A 20,635-nucleotide genomic window follows, 5' to 3' on the forward strand; every position below is an offset into this window, starting at 1 on the left:
AACCCTCAAATTAGTGCTCAAAATGACCCTGCTCAAATTGACCACTCCACCTTGGACATTGTGGATGCTCAATATCCCATGCCTATAAAATATCCAAGGTGCGTGCTAAGGTCCCATAAAGGTATAAATACATGTCTGAGCCGAAGGATGCTCGGGAAATCGTCCTCTTGCAACGGCCTCGCATCACCTCATGGCACATGGCATCTCGCGAGGCCCCAGCCTTGCGCCACCCCTCGGCGTGCCCAGCGTCCCAGCATGGACCGCCTCGCGTGCGCCCCTCGCCCACCACCTCGTGTGCCGCGTCACTCAGCAGCAGCCTCGCGTAGCCCCGCCTCGGCCGCGCCATGAAGGCCTCGCGTGGGAACCTCTCCTAGCTCCGGCGGCCTCGCGTAGAAGCATATCCTAGCCCCGTGGGGGGGCCTCATGTGGGAGCATCCCATAGCCTTGACGGCCTCGCGTGGGAGCCTCTCCTAGCCCCGACGACTTCGTGTGGGAGCATCTCATGGCATCTCCACGAGGGGAGACCTTGCATAGCCCCGCCATGGCTACGCGAGGGCCTCGCGTGATAACATCTCGCGCCCCTCACCTTGTGATGGCATCACCTATGGAAACCCCATCGTCTAGAAGTGAAAGCCCAAGTATGATTCCGAAAGGTCACGATGGTACAATCTCGTACGAGGTACGGCTTGTAAGACCCCGTACGTCTGACCGTGGTAGTCATGCTAGTCAGGTAGTGGGAACACTAGGAGAAAGGACATGGCCTGCATATTCCCAATCAGATGTCAGAGTCGACACCACTATCACCTGTACCACTCCTCTGACATTTGTACGGTAGAGTAGTGGAGACCTCCTCATGGTACCTGGCTATGTACTAGTATCAGCACCACTACCCCTGAGACCACTCTCCTGACAGAGTACTTGTGTACCACCTGGTCCCCTGGACCACCATGTATCCAAGACCATTAGAGCCTACTATAAAATGAACCCCACTTCCACAGAGATGGGGGTTGGAAAATTCATTGTATGCAGAGGCCATTGAGCAATATACATTTTTCACTCCATTGTTCATCAATGTTTATCCTTCCATAAGTTCATTCTAAGTTTTTATCTAAACATTGCCACATTTACCTTTGAGTTTTCCGATCTAATTTCGTTGACGAGATTTCACCGTCAACACACTTTAATTAATAATCTACACTAATTGTAGCTTGAAATTATAGGTTCATAAGTTCCCGAGGTAGCTCTATCAACACAATTCAAGGTCAGAGTTGAAATTGGGAAAAATCAGAGAGATGACATATTTGGAAAAAATTTGTTCTTCGGGGTCAAATATGTAAATGAGACAAATTGATTAATTAATATATTAATTTTTTAAATTAATTAATTAAATTTTTTATTTTTTAAATAAAATGGTGATTTTCGAGATTGGCATTTAAATATTTCAGAGAATTAATTTTGAATTGATTAATTTTATTTATTTAAATAATGTGAAAAAATAAATTCAAATGATTCAAAATTGGTTTGAATTAATTTGAAATTTATTCATTAATTAATCTAAAAAGATGAGTTATCAGGTTTATATATTTTTGAATAAATGATTATTAAATAATAATTAAATTAAAGTAGTTAAGACACATTCCCTGAAAAAAGGATGTGCTACAAGCCAATCATAGTGCTTGCACTCTAGTTGGCGTGTAACAAGGTTCAAGACCAGGTATTGGATATTTATTTAATTAATTATTTACTAATTGGTTTATAATTTGAATTTTGAATTTTGAATTTATTATTCTTTTATAAATCTACCTGATTAAAAATTAGTTTCAAGAAGTAGATAAAAGAATATTCTAGAAAGAGAATTCTAAGCTTTTCACAAAGAGAAAAATATTACGATATATTTTTCCCATCCTTGAAATTTGTCTTAGACCTGAAAAATTCCAAGATCTTATGTGTTGAGAATATCTTGTGAATCACAAAATTCTCACCATAACTCTACATGCCCACACGCATCTTGAGGTGTAGAGATACATCTTGGAAGATCTTGATCTGAGTATTTTGGAGACTGCTTTGGATTGGATATTCGTAGGAGATACAAAAAGATAGCAAGGACTATTCATAGTTCTACAACTGGTAATTCCTTCTCTTTTTCTCTATCATTGATTAATGTTTGCATATTAATGGATCTGGTTATTTAAAGTATGTTTAAATTTTTTTTTTAAAATCCTTGGGCTCACCACCCCATGTATTCCACTGTGCACATGGTAAACTAGTTACCAACACCCGCCACTGGAGACCGCACCCTTGGCAACGCTACCTATGGTGACCACAATAATGGCCATCCCAACATCTCAATGTTAATCAACGAAATTGACACATGGATGACTCCCATCGTCAGATATCTAAGCGAAGGTGTCCCATCGAATTGCAACTTGGAAAGTAAGATGCTTTACCAAGCACCCTGCTAAGTCATACAAGATGGTTGCCTATACCGAAGGGTACATTCGATGCCGCTACTAAGATGTGTCACTAAGGAGGCCCAAAACTTGTTTCAAGAAGTCCACAAAGGATTTTGTGGTGATCACGCTAGGGGGCAGAGCCTCTCTAAGAAGATAATTCGGCAAGGTTATTTCTGGCCCACCATGAACGAGGACTCTATAAAGTACATGAGGAAATGCAACAAATGCCAAAGGTTAGCCAAAATTTTGAGAGCCCCTCTGAATGAATTGAAGCAGATGCAAAGCCCATAGCCTTTTGTAGTTTAGGGGATTGATCTGATAGGCCAACTCCCTACAGGACTGGGTGGAGTGAAGTAAGTTGTAGTTGTCGTCGACTACTTCACCAAATGGTGCGAGGTGAAGCTGTGAAGATCTTTTCAGCGGTGGCACACCCGGAAGCAAATGGATAAGTTGAGGCTATCAACAAGAGCATCAAAGACACTTTGAAAAAATTGCCTAGAACAAGCGAAAAGGGCATGGCCAGATGAAATCCCATAGGTACTATTGTCTTACAGGGCCACTGCCGAAACTTCCACTGGTCACACACCCTTTATGTCGCCTATGGCTATGAGGTGAGGCTACTTGTTGAGATAGATGTCCCATCGCACAGAAGATTGAACTATGATCAGGAGCTAAATTAGGCACTACTTGTCGAGTCCCTATATCTCATTGAAGAAAAATGGGAGCAAGCTAACTTGTGGGTGGCAGCCTACCTGCAGAAGGTGGCTAACTACTTCAATGCTCGGGTCAAGGACATAAATTTCTCCATTAGTGACCTTGTCCTTTGTCATGTGCTCCTGTATACATGGGACCCATCTACTGGGGTCCTAGGCTTGAATTGGTTATTTTTTAAGTTTTAATAACTTGTGTTTTTACCTACGATATGCTTATAAAAGAAGATTTATTTTAAATAACGAGATCTCGATTTGCATGATTTTTAAAAGGTATTTAATTCATGGTTGTTTTCAAATGAGTTTCGATAAATATTTTGTATTAAATTAATTAGTTTATTTCGGGTCGTTACATTTGGTATTAGAGAAATGGTTTTAACGTTCTTGTAGACCCTCACGATATGCACAGGAAACTCGAGAAGACTTGACTCTTCACACTGTAAGTTTTAGTTCTTAAGTTTGTTGTTTTCTTTAGTTTTTTTACGTTTGTTACTACATGTCAACATAGATTTTGTAAGGGTAGAATTAATAAGATTTATGTTTTTATGATGGTCTGGGTTAGTGTGATTGGAGGCCATAAGTGAGAAAGATTGGGTATTGTGATTATGGAATAGGGTTAAGTGGTGTTGCATTTAACGCGTCATGCTATGTTTAATGCATTCTACTACATTTAACGTGTCGTGCTATGTTTAACATGTCACGTTATGTTCAACGCGTTGCGATGTGTGCTATTTTTTAGGCATGATCATGATGGTTTATTAGATATATGTTGTATCATTTAGTGAGATAAGAAGTTAAGTTCTATAATTGGGATGTTATAGTTAAGCCGAAATTCAGAATGATAAGTATAAAAATATAGTGTTAAAATGACATGTTTTCATGAAATGGTTATGGGTAGAAAGTCTATGAGAGTGGTTAGAATTTATGATATTGTTCAAAGGATAAGGGTTTGACTTGTTTATGAGATTTAATTTTGATTATGTACATGAGAAATGATAAGAAAAGAACTGGGCAACCAATTTTGACGTTATTGAGTGAAATGGCCTAAGGTGATTCAATATGATAGACTGAGGATAGACAATAAGAAAATACTTGTTATAGTAACTCGTTGTCTTTGGCTTGGGTGGTGGTAAGAGCCAACTTGTAAGAATTTAATGGATAAAAATGCGTCAGGTGACGTTAAGAGGAAATTAAGCATGTGTATTGTGTGGTGAGGCCACTAGGTCCCTCGTTGACCGAAATGGTTTGATTATAGGTGTAATCCTTTATCATCCTACACTTATGGTGTGCTTTAGTATGTTTGTTTTTTTTGTTATGTATGGTTTTGCATGTATGCTTTTTGTTGTTGTACCGCTAGCTTTTGTGTAGTTTGTTGGCATATTCTTTTGTATGTTTGATTGTTGGTTGTCAACAATTTTTGAAGTCATGTTGTGTTCGGTTCATCATGTCTTGGTTAGAATGAGTTAGCCTAAGGAGGATAGGGAAGGTGATTAGTTTGCTCTTCCTGAGGAAGAAGGGATGTTGTTCCAACGTTAAGGAACTATTAGGGCTCTGGATGAAAGGTGGAATCATCTTAGGCGAGTTCCTCGTCGAGCGTAGGTAGAGCATGATCAGAATACCCTTGATATTATCCTAGCCACATGGACTATTGAATGTCACTCATTATGGTTTTAGATTCAATGATCTCCAACGATCGAGAAGAATTCGAGTTGTTGGGAGATGAGGGATTAGTTGGCTAGATGGAAACCGTGAACTAGTGACACAAGGACTAGATGATAGGAGAAGGAAATCCTAATCGCACATACAATAGATACAAATGTCTTCTCTATAAAGGATGTTGGTTTACGCTTTGACGCAACACAAAAAGTGGATGGGAAGCCAACTAGTACATGGTATAAGTAGTTTCACGTGGTGTTTAAGACGTATTATTTAGCAAGCTCGGAGCTTTAGTTGGAAGGTTTCTAAGAGTAAGTTAGATGAATACATCGAGTATAACTTCCAAAGCCGGTTGACTCAAGACAGGTAGTGAGCTAAGAATCGTAAAGTATTTAGTGATGATAAGGAACAAAGTTATTGATTAAGTACGGCTCTGCAAAAGAAGCTGAAAACTAGGATACTGAAGAAAGGAGGGAGTGGGAAGAGATTTCACTTTTAAAAAAATGACATGAATTTATGAGAACAAAGACGATCTGAAATTTTGTTGACGATTAAGCAAAGATCGTATGTGATGAGAGGCAGTGGAAAGAATCCCATAATGACAGTGATTCTTCGTATTAAAGGAGTTCACATAGTGAGAAGCGAGATGACCAATCAATGAAGAATTATATTAAGTATGAAAGAGGATTTAGCACCTCTATTTTGAATTAATGATAAGGATGACAAGAAAGTGCGAAGCACTCACTACGAAGAAGACGGTGGACAACCATAGGTGAATGAAGCATACTAGACGACAACTTACTACATGACAAAATCGATATGACCACATGAAGGATGCTAAAAAAATGGAGGTATCATTTTTTTCACATGCCATGACGAAGGCTACGGACATCTGGAAGGATTACATGACATCATCAAGATGTAACTTCTAACGACAAGGATATTATGTGCACATAATCAGCAGGGCAAAACAAGAATAGATGAGCATACAGCATGGATGCAGGAATAATGGACGAAGAGTTTTAGGGAGACGAGTTATGAATTAAGACTGCAGTGATTGTAACTGTTTTGGAGGAATCTGAGGCAATCAGAATATGCCCAATGTAATGCCCTACTACCTTAGAACCGTTACTAAGTGAGTTTAAAATGTGTAATTAACTCGCTAAACGAGGTTTTAGAACAAAAGTGTGATTAAACAAAAAGTCAAGGCTATATCTTTAAAAGTACTCTATTTCAATGAAAATTCCAAGAGTCTATCATTTGGGATCCCAAAATAAGGTTTATAAAATATTTACAACTCAAAATAGGTTTACAGATGACTAACTATCAAAAACAAAATTTAATACAGCCATTTATAAAAATGCCCCCAACCAAAGCAGTCGGGTGGGCCAAACATGTACGCTCCACCCCACGCTCTCCGTACTCATGGCTGGTTGACTTTTTCCTTGCCCTTACCTGCAACACAGAGCACCCGTGAGCCGAAGCCCAGCAAGAAAACTCACACAACACATAACATATGCATATCATATAACCATTATAACAGATAATTCACAGATAAACAGATAGTCCATCAGATTAAACACATATACGGCCATGCCGTCCTAGAAGCTTACCAAAGCCTGGGATCTCGGTCCTCACTGTAAGGATATCCCATGTATCCATTGGGGTCTCACCCTGGTGGTATGCACTCCGCGTGCCAAATGTTAGTCTCGGCCCCACTGCCATTCTCGGCTCCTTTGCCGTTCATTCAACTATAACCACATAAAGCTTAACTCAAACAACATTAAATCATATAACAATTCAATCAAGGCTACACCCTAACATGTAATACAATCTAGGGCCGTGCCTTGCAACAATACTATGGACCCATACCCTGCTCTACGTGTACTACAATTTTCTTACCTGTGTCCCGAGCTTCTCAATGCACCAAAGTCACGAGCACGGTCCTCTATCCCGAGCCTCTCCGAAAACCTAGTCACAACACATATAAAACACTCTTTAATACTAACCAATCCAAAACCACTTCCCGGGACCAATCCCATACTCCCGGGATCTCCAATTTCCCTAAACAATGCAACAGAAACATCCCCCGAGCCCCTGGGGGAAATGCCCAAAATTGCAAAATCCCCCTGCCCAGAAATGGCCTAGCGCCGCGACACCCAGAAACTTCTCTGCTGCCTGATGCAGCCATGTGCCGCGGCACCAAAGAACAGGGTCGCGACGCCCCTTCGCGAACCCAGATTTCTGAGTTTTCCCTTGCATTTTCCCCGAGCCAAAACACCTCCAATCCAACTCAAACACATACCTAAACCCCAAAACCATTTTGAAACCTCAAATAAACCATCTAACAACCTATAAACATCAGCAACAAGGTCAAACATACAATCACACCCAAAATCCACCCTTTGGTTTCAAATTTCAGAAACATAAACTAGTAAGCCAAAAACTTAAACCAAGGCTTGAAAAAATTAAACCATGCTTCAATATTCTTAAACCACACCAGAAACAAAAATTCAAAAATACTTAGAACCCTTACCTCAATCAAGAATTCAACTTTGAGCCTTCTCCAAACCCAGCTTCAAACGAACTCCTCTTGATTACCAAGCTGAATTCCCATACAAAACTAGCCACAACTCTCTTTCAATTTCATGCTTACTTTCTAAGAATCAAACTTGAAACTTAAACAAAACAGGGATTAAACTCTTACCTCTGAACAATCTTGGTTATGATCCACTTTAATTGCCTTAAACCACTTAATTCTCCTCCTAGGTCTTTCAAATTTCAACTCCCCTCTTCCTTTCCTTTCCTTCTAGTTCCTTCTTCCAATTTCCAGCAAAAGCAATAATATGACTAAGTGTTGAACGTGAATCCCCCTTTTCCCCAGCTGAAGCTATCTAAACCTCTTCCAAAAGACTATTTTACCCCTCCATCAAAATCCTTTCCTAACTAAACCTCAAGGGCATTCTTGCCATTCACCTTTCTTACAAATCTACCATCTTTCTTGTCTAAAATTTGTTACTCTTAATGGTCACCAATGGTCACTCAAGTTACTCAATTACCATTAACCATTAACTCACAAACTCAAGGTACAAAATTACCAAAATACCCCTAGGCTCCTCCCGAGCCGAGTATTTAATCCCGTTGTGACTTTTAAACTAATTAGCTCCCTAGGACCGTCTCGGCACGTGCATCACAATAATATCACCACTCACACGTGGTACTAATCATATAATACAATTACCACATTTATGCCCTCAGAGGCCTAAAATTACCATTTTACCCCTAACATACAAACGGGGCCCACATGCATATTTATACCACCTGAACATGCATTCTAATCACATATTCATTCAAATTCATATATTAACATGTTAATTCACTTATTGCCCTCCAGGCACGCTAATCAAGGCCCTAAACCTTATTAGCAAATTGGGGTGTTACAACTATCCCCTCCTTACAAGAATTTCGTCCTCGAATTTACCTGAATAACTCGGGATGCCACTCCCGCATATCAAACTCAAGTTCCCACTTCGCCTCTTCAATCTTGCTGTTCCTCCACCGCACTTTAACCAAGGCGATGGTCTTGCTCCGCAAGACTTTGTCCTTTCTATCAAGGATCTGAATAGGCTTCTCCTCGTATGATAAATCCTGATCCAACTCCAAATTCTCATTGCTCAACACACGAGTAGTATCTGATACATATTTCCGGAGCATGGATACATGAAACACGTCATGAACCCCTGATAGAGTTGAAGGCATCACTAATCTGTAAGCCACCTCTCCAACTCGTTCTAGAACCTTGAAGGGGCCAACAAACCTGGGGCTCAACTTTCCCCGAACACCAAATCATTTCACTCCTCTCAGGGGTGAAACCTTGAGGAACACATGATCACTAACCTGAAATTCCACGCTCCTGCGTCTCAGGTCTGAATAACTCTTCTGGCAACTCTGGGAGGCGAGCATACGAGCTCTAATCTTTTCAATTGCCTCAGTGGTCCTCTGAACCATCTCAGGACCTAAATATCTTCTCTCACCTGTCTCATCCCAGTGAATCGGTGATCTGCACTTTCTTCCATACAACATCTCATACGGAGCCACCCCGATAGTCGCCTGATAACTATTATTGTACGAGAACTCAATCAAAGGGAGATACCTACTCCAAGATCCCCCAAAATCCAACACATAGGCTCGTAACATATCCTCCAATATCTTAATCGTCCTCTCAGATTGCCCATCTGTCTGGGAATGATAAGCAGTACTAAACCGTAACTGTGTGCCCATTGCCTTCTGCAGGCTCTCCCAAAACTTGGAGGTGAAGGTGGGGTCCCTGTTGGATACTATCGACCTCAGAGCCCCATGAAGTCGAACAATTTCCTTTACATATAGCTCAGCATACTGCTCCACAGTATAAGTTGTCCTCACAGGTAAAAAGTGGGCGGACTTAGTATACCTGTCCACAATCACCAACACCGAGTCATGCTGACCCACGGTCTTCGGCAATCAAACCACAAAGTCCATGGTAATATCCTCCCATTTCCACTCGGGAATTCCTAAAGGCTGCAATAACCCTGCTGGCCTATGATGTTCAGCCTTGATCTGCTGACAAGTTAAGCACCTAGCCACATAGTCCACCACATCCCTCTTCATGCCTGACCACGAATACAAAACTCTCAAATCTTGGTACATCTTCGTAGTACCTAGGTGTAAAGAGTAGGGAGTGGTATGAGACTCATCCAGAATCTCTCGCCGAATATCTGGATCAATCAGAACACAAATTCGTCCCTTGTACTTCAATAAGCCTATCTCTGAGATAGAGAAGTCCTTAATCATTCCAGCTAGGACATTCTCTCTACATTCAACTAACTGGGGATCCCTTCTCTGTGCTTCCTTAATCCTCTCAAGGAGCGTTGACTGAAGAGTAATGTTGACTAACCTACCAACCACTAACTCTATACCTGCTCTGGTCATCTCCTCAACTAATCTGTCTGATACCTGCCTCAAACTAAACAACTGTCCTGGGCCCTTCCGGCTCAATGCATCAGCCACTACATTAGCCTTCCCAGGATGATATAGGATATCACAATCATAATCCTTTACCAACTCTAGCCACCGCCTTTGGCGCATATTCAAATCTTTCTGGGTAAAGAAATACTTTAAACTTTTGTGATCCGTGTATATCTCGCACCTTTCACCATACAAGTAATGTCTCCAAACCTTAAGTGCGAATACCACTGCAGCCCACTCCATATCATGTGTGGGATATATCTACTCATACTCTTTTAATTGCCTTGATGCATAAGCTATTGCTTTCCCAGCTTTCATCAGCACACATCCCAAACCCTGTCTGGAAGCGTCACTAAAAACCACGAACTTCTCGTTGTCTGTCGGCAGGCTCAACACTGGTGCGGTAATCAATCGCCGCTTCAATTCCTTGAAGCTATTCTCACATCGATCTGTCCACCAATACTTGATCTTCTTTCTTATCAACTCTGTTAATGGAGTAGCAATCCTGGAGAACCCCTCTACAAACTGCCGGTAGTATCCTGCCGACCAAAGAAAACTTCTAACCTCAGGAACGCTGCTCGGTCTAGGCCAATCTCTCACTGCCTCTATCTTACTTGGGTCAACCAGTATCCCCTCCTTACTGACAATATGGCCCAGAAATGTAACCTGCGGTAACCAGAACTCACACTTACTGAACTTGGCATATAACTTATGCTCTCTCAATCGCTGCAACACCAGGCGTAGATGATGCTCATGCTCTGTCTCTGACTGGGAGTACACCAGTATATCATCGATAAATACAATCACAAACTTATCCAGATAATCTTTGAAAATCCTATTCATCATATCCATAAAAGCTGCTGGGGCATTGGTTAATCCAAAGGACATAACTAGAAATTCATAATGACCGTACCTTGTTCGAAAAGCAGTCTTTGGTATGTCCTCCTCTTTAATCCTCAACTGATGGTAGCCTGACCGGAGATCAATCTTTGAAAATACCGTACTCCCCTGTAACTAATCAAATAAATCATCAATCCTAGGTAGTGGATACTTATTCTTAATAGTCAACTTGTTCAACTCCCTGTAGTCAATGCACATCCTAAGCGATCCATCCTTCTTCTTAACAAATAACACTGGAGCACCCCATGGCGAGAAACTCGGTCTAATGAATCCCAAATCCAGTAACTCTTGTAACTGAATCTTCAATTCCTTTAACTCTGCCGGAGCCATTCTATAGGGTGCCCTGGACACTAGCTCCGCTCCTGGTGCCAACTCTATGACGAACTCGATCTCCCGCTATGGCGGCAATCCCGGCAAATCTGCTGGAAATGAGTCTAGAAACTCACATACCAATCTGGTTTCATTCGGTCCCACTATTACCACTCTAGAGGTTTCTACAACACTTGCTAGGAATCCTATGCAACCTTTCTACATCAGGTCTCTAGCCTTCAGTGCTGAGATCATAGGCACTCGCGGTCCATTCACCGTCCCCACAAACACAAAAGGCACCTCACCTTCTGGTTCAAAAGTCAGCATTTGCCTCTTGCAATCAATCGTTGCTCCATACCTCGTTAACCAATCCATCCCTAATATCATATCAAAATCATCCATGTCTAATTCAACCAGATCAACAAACAATTCCCTACCATCTATCTCTACTGGTAATGCTCTAACCCATGTCCTAGAGACTACCAGTTCTCCTGTTGGTAACAAAGTCTAAAAACCCCTAGCATACACAATATTAGGTCTACAAAGCTGGTCTATCACCCTAGCAGATACAAATGAGTGGGTAGCCCCTGAATCAATCAATGCAGTATACAAAGAACCAGCGCTAGAGATCTGACTTGTCACAACTGAGGGACTAGCCTCCGCCTCAGTCTGAGTCAAAGCGAATACCCTGGTAGGAGCGAGACTGTCTCCCTGCGTTGGCTCCTCTTTCTTAGCTTGTGGGCAGTCTTTCTTCAGATGGTTGGCACTCCCACAAATAAAACATGCTCTAATCGGGCACTCACCCTGATGTCGTCGTCTGCATCAACGACACACTAGAAAACTCCTCCAGTTGTCACTTCCTTGCTGACGGCCTCCAATAGAACATCGCACCCTCCTATCAGAACTAGGAGGAACAAATGAATCTGGAACTCTTCTTTTCTGCTCACTGGGGCCACTACCCCGACTAGACCCAAAAAAAGGAGGCACCGTCCTCCTGGCATCGCGCCTAACAACGCTATCCTTCCATATCTGGTCCTCGGCCCTCTCTGCAGTAAGGGCCTTATCCACCGCTTGAGCATAGGTAGTAGTCTCTGAATTCAAGGTAGTATTCACATCACGGGAGATCATCACATTCAACCCCCGTATGAATCTATCTCTCCTGGTCGCATCCGTCGGCACTAGGTCTGGCGCAAACTTCGCCAGTCTGTCAAATCTCAGGGCATACTCAGTAACTAATAACCTGTTCTGAGTCAGGTTGATAACTCATCAATCTTCACAGCTCAAACTGCTACGCTGTAGCATTTCTCATTAAAGATACTCTTAAATTCTTCCCAATTCATAACTGTAACATTCCTCCGCTGACTCACTACATCCCACCAGATGCGGGCATCCTCTCAGCTAGCACAAGCCACCCTTTCGTTTCCTTCAACCCTCATGAAATCTAAGATTAAGGAAATCATATTCATCCACTGCTCGACTCACAGTGGGTCTGATCCACCCTCAAAGGTAGGAGGTTGTTGCTTTCTAAATCTTTCGTACAAAGGTTCCCACCTGTTCTCAACAACAGCCTGAACCAGCAGTGGCGCTACATTCTGCTGAATTGGTAACCCTGTGACCTGTGAAGGGGCCTGCTACCTCATCTGACGAAGTTCTTCCTTCGTTCTTTGCAATCTAGCCTCCATTTTGGCTAATATCTGTTGCCAGTTCTGTGGGGCAGGTGGAGGGTCCTGACCCTGATTGTCATCCTCGGCTCTGCTGCTGCGGAGTCTAGATGATTGCCGAGGCATTACAACTATATGCCTGCAATCAGTGACACCGCTCATCAGGCATGATAACAAAATCCAATTCCACCTCCCATTCTCAACAACCAACCAAGATCAACAATCCAGATGTCATACAGCTAGCATATAACACACAACGGGCCATGCCCTGACATCATGCATATGTTATTTCATTCATCATGCTCTTTCAAACTAAACAGGCAAACGGGGCATTCAAGCACATATTCAATCATAATAATCAACCATACCAATCAATCGTGAGTCGAGCTTTTCAATGGCAGCGAGCGTACATGTTGGGTCAATCTCCAGAACCAATAAACCTTGGCTCGCTCTGATACAAAGTTGTAACGCCCTACTACCTTAGAGACGTTACTAAGTGAGTTTAAAATGTGCAATTAACTCGCTAAACGAGGTTTTTAGAACAAAAGTGTGATTAAACAAAAAGTCAAGGTTGTATCTTTAAAAGTACTCTATTTCATTGAAAATTCCAAGATTCTATCATTTAGGATCCCAAAATAAGGTTTATAAAATATTTACAACTCAAAAAAGGTTTACAGATGGCTAACTATCAAAAATAGAATTTAATACAACCATTTCAAAAAATGCCCCCAACCAAAGTAGCCGAGCGGGCCAAACATGTACGCGCCGCCCCACGCTCTCCGTACTCATGGCTGGTTGACTTTTTCCTTGCCCTTACCTGCAACACAGAGCACCCGTGAGCCGAAGCCCAGCAAGAAAACTCACACAGCACATAACATATGCATATCATATAACCATTATAACAGATAATTCACAGATAAACAGATAATCCATCAGATTAAACACATATACGGCCATGCCGTCCTAGAAGCATTACCAAAGCCTGGGATCTCGGTCCTCACTGTAAGGATATCCCATGTATCCATTGGGGTCTTAACTTGGTGGTATGCACTCCGCGTGCCAAATGTTACTCTCAGCCCCACTACCGTTCTCGGCTCCTTTGCCGCTCATTCAACTATAACCACATAAAGCTTAACTCAAACAACATTAAATCATTTAACAATTCAATAAAGGCTACACCCTAACATCTAATACAATCTAGGGTCGTGCCCTGCAACAATACTATGGGCCCATGCCCTGCTCTATGGGTACTACAGTTTTCTTACCTGTACCTCGAGCTTCTCAATGCACCAACGTCAGGAGCACGGTCCTCTATCCCGAGCCTCTCCGAAAACCTAGTCACAACACATATAATACTAACCAATCCAAAACCACTTCCGGAGACCAATCCCATACTCCCGGGACCTCCAATTTCCCTAAACAATGCGACGGAAACATCCCTCGAGCCCCTGGGGAAAATGCCCAAAATTAAAAGATCCCCCTGTCCGAAAATGACCTATCGCCGCGGCACCCAACAAGGAGGGCCGCGGTGTCCAGAAACTCCTCTACTGCCTGATGCAGCCTGCGACGCGGCACCAAAGAACAGGGCCGCAGTGCCCCTTCGTGAACTCAGATTTTTGAGTTTTCCCCTGCATTTTCCCCGAGCCAAAACACCTCCAATCCAACCCAAACACATACCTAAACCCCAAAACCATTTTGAAACCTCAAATAAACCATCTAACAACCTATAAACATCAGCAACATGGTTAAACATACAATCACACCTAAAATCCACCCTTTGGTTTCAAAATTTAGAAACTTAAACCAGTAAGCCAAAAACTTAAACCAAGGCTTGAAAAACTTAAACCATGCTTCAATATTCTTAAACCACACCAGAAACGAAAATTAAAAAATACTTAGAACCCTTACCTCAATCAAGAATTCAACTTTGAGCCCTCTCCAAACCCAGCTTCAAATGAACTCCTCTTGATTACCAAGTTGAATTCCCATACAAAACCAGCCACAACTCTCTTTCAATTTCATGCTTACTTTCTAAAAATAAAACTTGAAACTTAAACAAAACAGGGATTAAACTCTTACCTCTGAAAAATCTTGGTTATGATCCACTTTAATTGCCTTAAACCACTTAATTCTCCTCCTAGGTCTTTCAAATTTCAACTCCCCTCTTCCTTTCCTTTCCTTCTAGTTCCTTCTTCCAATTTCCAGCAAAAGCAATAATATGACTAAGTGTTGAATGTGAATCCCCCTTTTCCCCAGCTGAAGCTATCTAAACCTCTGCCAAAAGGCTATTTTACCCCTCCATCAAAATCCTTTCCTAACTAAACCACAAGGGCATTCTTGCCAATCACCTTTCTTACAAATCTACCATCTTTCTTGGCTAAAATTTGTTACTCTTAATGGTCACCAATGGTCACTCAAGTTACTCATTTACCATTAACCGTTAACTCACAAACTCAAGGTACAAAATTCCCAAAATACCCCTAGGCTCCTCCCGAGCCGGGTATTTAATCCTGTTGTGACTTTTAAACTAATTAGCTCCCTAGGACCGTCTCGGCACGTGAATCACAATAATATCACCACTCACACGTGGTACTAATCATATAATACAATTACCACATTTATGCCCTCAGAGGCCTAAAATTACCATTTTACCCCTAACATACAAACGGGGCCCACATGCATATTTATACCACCTAAACATGCATTCTAATTACATATTCATTCAAATTCATATATTAACATGTTAATTCACTTATTGCCCTCCAGGCACGCTAATCAAGGTCCTAAACCTTATTAGCAAATTGGGGTGTTACACCCAAACTATGATAAGGTGAAGAGAACTACGACTACAATAAATGATAAAGGTGTTAGTAAACCATGATATATGCAGGAACATATTTTAGAAATAGCCTATACTTGAATTGTGGCAATCAAAATCTCGTGATCCGTAGGGGGAAAGACTGGGTAAAAGATGTGCAATCTCACACCGCCTAGGGAAGGTCAAGTGTGATGATTCTAAGACTGTGTAGGTATGGAACTACATAGTTGAAGAAGGCTTAAATGGATTGATTGGTACTACCTATATCAACAAGATGCATCTTCTTTTTGGTAGCCCATCACTTAAGAACTCCAAAGTTAAGCGTGCTTGACCTGGAGTAATCTCAAGATGGGTGACCTCCTGGGAAGTTTTCCCAGGAAGCGTACGAGTGAGGAAAAAGCACGCTGGAAAGACTCGTGTTGGTTTGCCGGGCTAGTTGTCATTCCAGGAAGCAGCCATAGTGACGTGGGGCGTTACATGAATAGTATGGACTTTTAAGACGGATTGATTGGAACAAGATGTCAGTAATTTATGTAACATCCCGTAAAATCTCTTAACATCATTTGCGGAAAACATAACCATTTTCTAAAATAAGGTAACCGAAAATCCATATAAAAAAAACTTTTCAAAACATACTATAGTTCAAAAGTATGCGCATAATTAAAAGTGAATTACAATGTCATAATTTTAAAAACATTCAACGAGCCCAAAATAAACTATTAGTTATCATATGGGTTCTAATCCCCAAAACGTAAATTCCCAAAAGGTTGTTCCATATGTACATCCTCGCAGATAAACTCCAGTGCTCACTGATCTACTTTGCCTTTAAGCTTACCTACAACACTAAACAACTAGGTAAGCGAAACACTTAGTAAGAACAACTTAAATAACATAACCATATAAACAGAGCAAGAACTTAACTAACTGTAACTAGGCAGATAATCAACCAAGAATAGGATTTTGATGAAATCGAACCCTAACATACAATTTAAGAACGTGCGAACGTCCTGGCAAAACTTATGGTCATGCCTCATAACCAAAATTCATAACCTAAAGGTACACCTGCACGCAGAAAATCCCAGAGCATGCGTACAGTCTTAACTGGTAATGTACATACTTACTGTTGACGCGGTTCTTCGCCAACAGGTAATTAAGAGAAGAAGAGAAAGGGATTAGTGTTGATAATGAACCGAAACAGATATATGATCTTAGGAAATGGAAAGGTGACTCAAGACACGATTTTTAAGTGGTTCAAAGGTTACAATCCTTCTACTCCACTAGTCAATATTAGTGCTCTATTCTGGGTGTATCATTACAAGATATTTCTTACAAGAGATAATCCAACCTCCATTAATTCCCAGGGTCTCCATATTTATAGGAGAAGGCACCTGGGAGTTGGTAAGAAGGTCATCCCGTGACCTCCTTACCTACCATATCAACTCTGTGACATTCATGATTAATTCCTAAACCTGACACATAAGTGTGGTCAAATCAATAGGTAAGGAGATAATGGTCCACACGGCCCAACCCAGTCGTGGGTGTCTGAATACGCACGTTCCTGCTGCGTGTCTGAGAAGTCAGGGGCATATCAGACACGTGCACTCTGATATATGCACGTTTACCTTGTGTGTGTTGACTTTACAAAGGGTCACAGCCTCCATGCCCAGCTCGTTCCACGAGCTGGATACTTAACTCGACCTTCGGCCTCCAGAGTCCGGACCCAAGGCTCGGGCAATCTTGGCGAACCCTTGGGTTGCATCGAGCTAAGGAGGTATGACCTTATGACGGCAGCTCCGGTTTTTGGGGATGTCCACGAGATAATCATGATTAGGCCGCAACTCAGCCAGCTAATCAACCCGTGGGAAAATCAGGGCGTACACTTACTTACTCAGTCGTATCATAACATACATACTTGCTTAGTCATTCGTATCATATCATACATACTTACTTAGGGTTCTGGACGAACCTTCAACATAGCTTAACATATCTCAACATATCTTATCATAGCTTAGTATATCTCAACATATCTTAGCATAGCTTATCATATCATAACACATCTTCACATATCTTACCATAGCCTCGACGGGTGTAAACTAGTTACACTAGTTACCCAGACTGCTAGAGTATTTCAGCATACTATCTTAGCCATAGAGATTTGATTCCGAAATTACCTTACTTATGTGTCAAAGAGTTTAACCGGACTCTTATGTCATGGGTGGCGAACTAGACTTCTTATATATTGTGATGGCCAACCTAGTTTGCCACACAGGCATCGGTGATGAACCAGACTTCTTATATATTGTGATGGCCAACCGACTTAGCCACACAGGCATCGGTGGCGAACTGGACTTCTTACATATCACGATGGCCAACCGGCTTAGCCACATATGCATCAGTGGTGAACCAAATTTCTTACATATCGTGATGGCCAACCGCCTTAGCCACACAGGCATCGGTGGTGAACCAAAATTTTACATATCGTGATGGCCAACCGACTTAGCCACACAGACATCTGTGGCGAATCGAACTTCTTACATATCGCGATGGCCAACCGACTTAGCCACACAGGCATCGGTGGTGAACCAGATTTCTTACATATCGCGATGGCCCACTGACTTAGCCACACAGGCATCGTTGGCGAACCGGTTTCTCACATAGTTCCCTGGTGGCTAGCCGGAGTTCATAGTTGTCACAATAGCTAGCCAGACTGCTTACCTTAGTCATGAGTATGCAAATTCTATAGGACCATGGTCTTGAGTAACCTTCAAGGACTAGTTCTCCCGCTGGACCAGTATTTTGCGGACTTCCTCAATTATGTGAGGTTGGCACCATTTCAGCTTCCCCCCAACTCTTATCGGTTGTTGGAGGGGTTGGGATATTTATTTTTGAAGCACGAGTGGGAGGTCCCCACTCCAGCGGACATTTTATACTTTTTCTGCCTCAAGGCCAGCCCGGATCAGCGGGGGCGAGGCGACGGGTTTTACTACTTAACCCAATTCCCCAATACGGCTGCGGTCATCGAGCTGCCCAGCCACCCCAACGACTTCAAGGATCAATTCTTCATGTCAACGGGGTTCAGGAATTGCAAGCTCCACTACTTCAATCGTCCTCGTAAGTGTTTTTCATCCTTAGCTTGGAAGTTAAGTGTCGTTTTTGCTCCTCCCGTACCCCTTTCTAACTTAGACTAATTCTGCAGCCATCTTCGCGAGGACGGAGAAATCTGTGACCCTCGGGGCCCAATACAAGACGCTAGCGGGCTTGCCCCCCAGCAAGAAAGATTATCGCGTGCTCGTAACAGACGAGACGTTGATAGCCTGCAAGCTGATTTTCCCAAATCAGACTTTAAACCTCAAGAGGCCCCGGGGGCTTCCCCTAGCTCGCGACACCAGACCCATCATCGTGGAGGAGGTCGCGGGAGATGAAGATGAGGAGGACGAGGGCGACGAAGTTCTCCTCGTGAGGAATAGGAAGCGGGCTTTGGAGGCCGTCCCGGGGACGGGCGAGGAGAGGATCCAATCCGGAGCAGCCGCGGGTCCTTCTGGCCAAGGTAACCCTTACATGTTTAGGAGTCTAGATAGGGCCACAGCCGACCCCCGGCTGGCTAGGTTCAATCCTAGGCAGCTCGTCCATCGTCACCGAAGTGATCCAGACCTGAACACAATTATACTCCATTGTGTCGACCGGCTTGTGCTGGACTACCAAGACAGCCGCCCTAGGGGTACCGTAGTAGTAGATAACACCCTAGCCTTTAGGTCGATCCTATTCGAGGAGTATGGGACCAACCTTCGTACATGGCCATCACTCCGGAGGGGTGTCGTAGCTCTGGGGCTTAGGCAATATGTAGAGGAATCTAGCCCTGAGTCAAACTCGGACCCAGAACTTGCGCCAGCTCGGGAAGTAATCGACTTAGATTCCCTTAGTATTCATATACTTTTTATCTTTACCCCTTTGTTTTTGTATCTGTATGGTTGCTAACTCGTACTAACCATGTTTTTGTTTTGACAAAAGAGATGTCTCAGCCCGAGGAGAGCCTGCGAGGTGCGGTCTTCGGGGGGAACCCTTCAGCTGGGCCAAGAATGAAAAGGCTCCGGAGGTCCAAGAACGCCGCTGGGGTCCCCACCAAGTCTCCGGCATAGGAGAAGGAGAAAACCCCAGCTGCCCAGGTCGCGGGAGCGATTCTTCATGCTGCAGGGGGAAGCAACATGCCTCCACCCCCTCCGCGAGCTCCAGCCGCCGCCCGAGACGCAGGAACGGAGCTCGGGACTTCGGCGGTTGTACCCTCCGATGTACGCATCCCAGTCAATCCCCAGGACCTGGAGAAGATCCCCGAGGCCTTCCAGGGAATGGTGTATGAGTCGGCGAACTACGCCGTCAGCCACATATACAAGTTCACTGAGAAGGAGCTCTGGGCCATTGAGACATTGAGCCCGATGGGCGTGCTGGAGTCTTCATTGGGCATGGCCATGACGGTAAGCTAACTTACTTTTTTGTGGTTTTTATCATTACACTTTGCTCTGCTTTTCCTTTCCCTTTTTTCTAAGGCAGTTGTCTTTTCAACTTCGCAGAGCGCCGTTGCCCTTCATCGGAGCATCGTCAGGACAAAAACTTAGCTCGAGGACATGAGGAGCGAGCACCAGACTACCCTGCAGACGGCTAAGGATGCCTTGGCGGCCTCGCAGGTCGAGTTGGAAAAAACCCGCTCGAAGGTCCAAGTGCTCGAGACTTCTCTCGCCACCTCGCGGACAGACCTAGATGCTGCGAAGACTGAGGTCCAGGTCGCCCAAGCTGCCCTAGAGGCCAAGCGGACAACTTCGGAAAAGTCCATGGAAGATCTGTTCTACCATTGCTGGGTCTACAATCCAGATGCAGACTTCTCCTTCATGTCAGCGAGCCTCTAGGAGCGCTTACTGGTGAAGTTCCAAGCTCGCCTTGATAAAGAGGCGCCTTCTGAGACTGGGGAAGGCTCCAGCGCAGCCGAGCAAGGCGAGACGACGATCTCCAAGGGGCCACCTGGCGGAGCTTAGGGTGTTTCTTTTCTTGTGCCCCTCACTATTTTTAATATTATCAGTCATTTTTTTTATGTAACCCTTGCATGAGGTGCTTTCACCTCGAGACAATTTGATT

This window comes from Humulus lupulus, chromosome 3 (genome assembly GCF_963169125.1).
Source record: "Humulus lupulus chromosome 3, drHumLupu1.1, whole genome shotgun sequence".
NCBI classification, from domain to species: domain Eukaryota; kingdom Viridiplantae; phylum Streptophyta; class Magnoliopsida; order Rosales; family Cannabaceae; genus Humulus; species Humulus lupulus.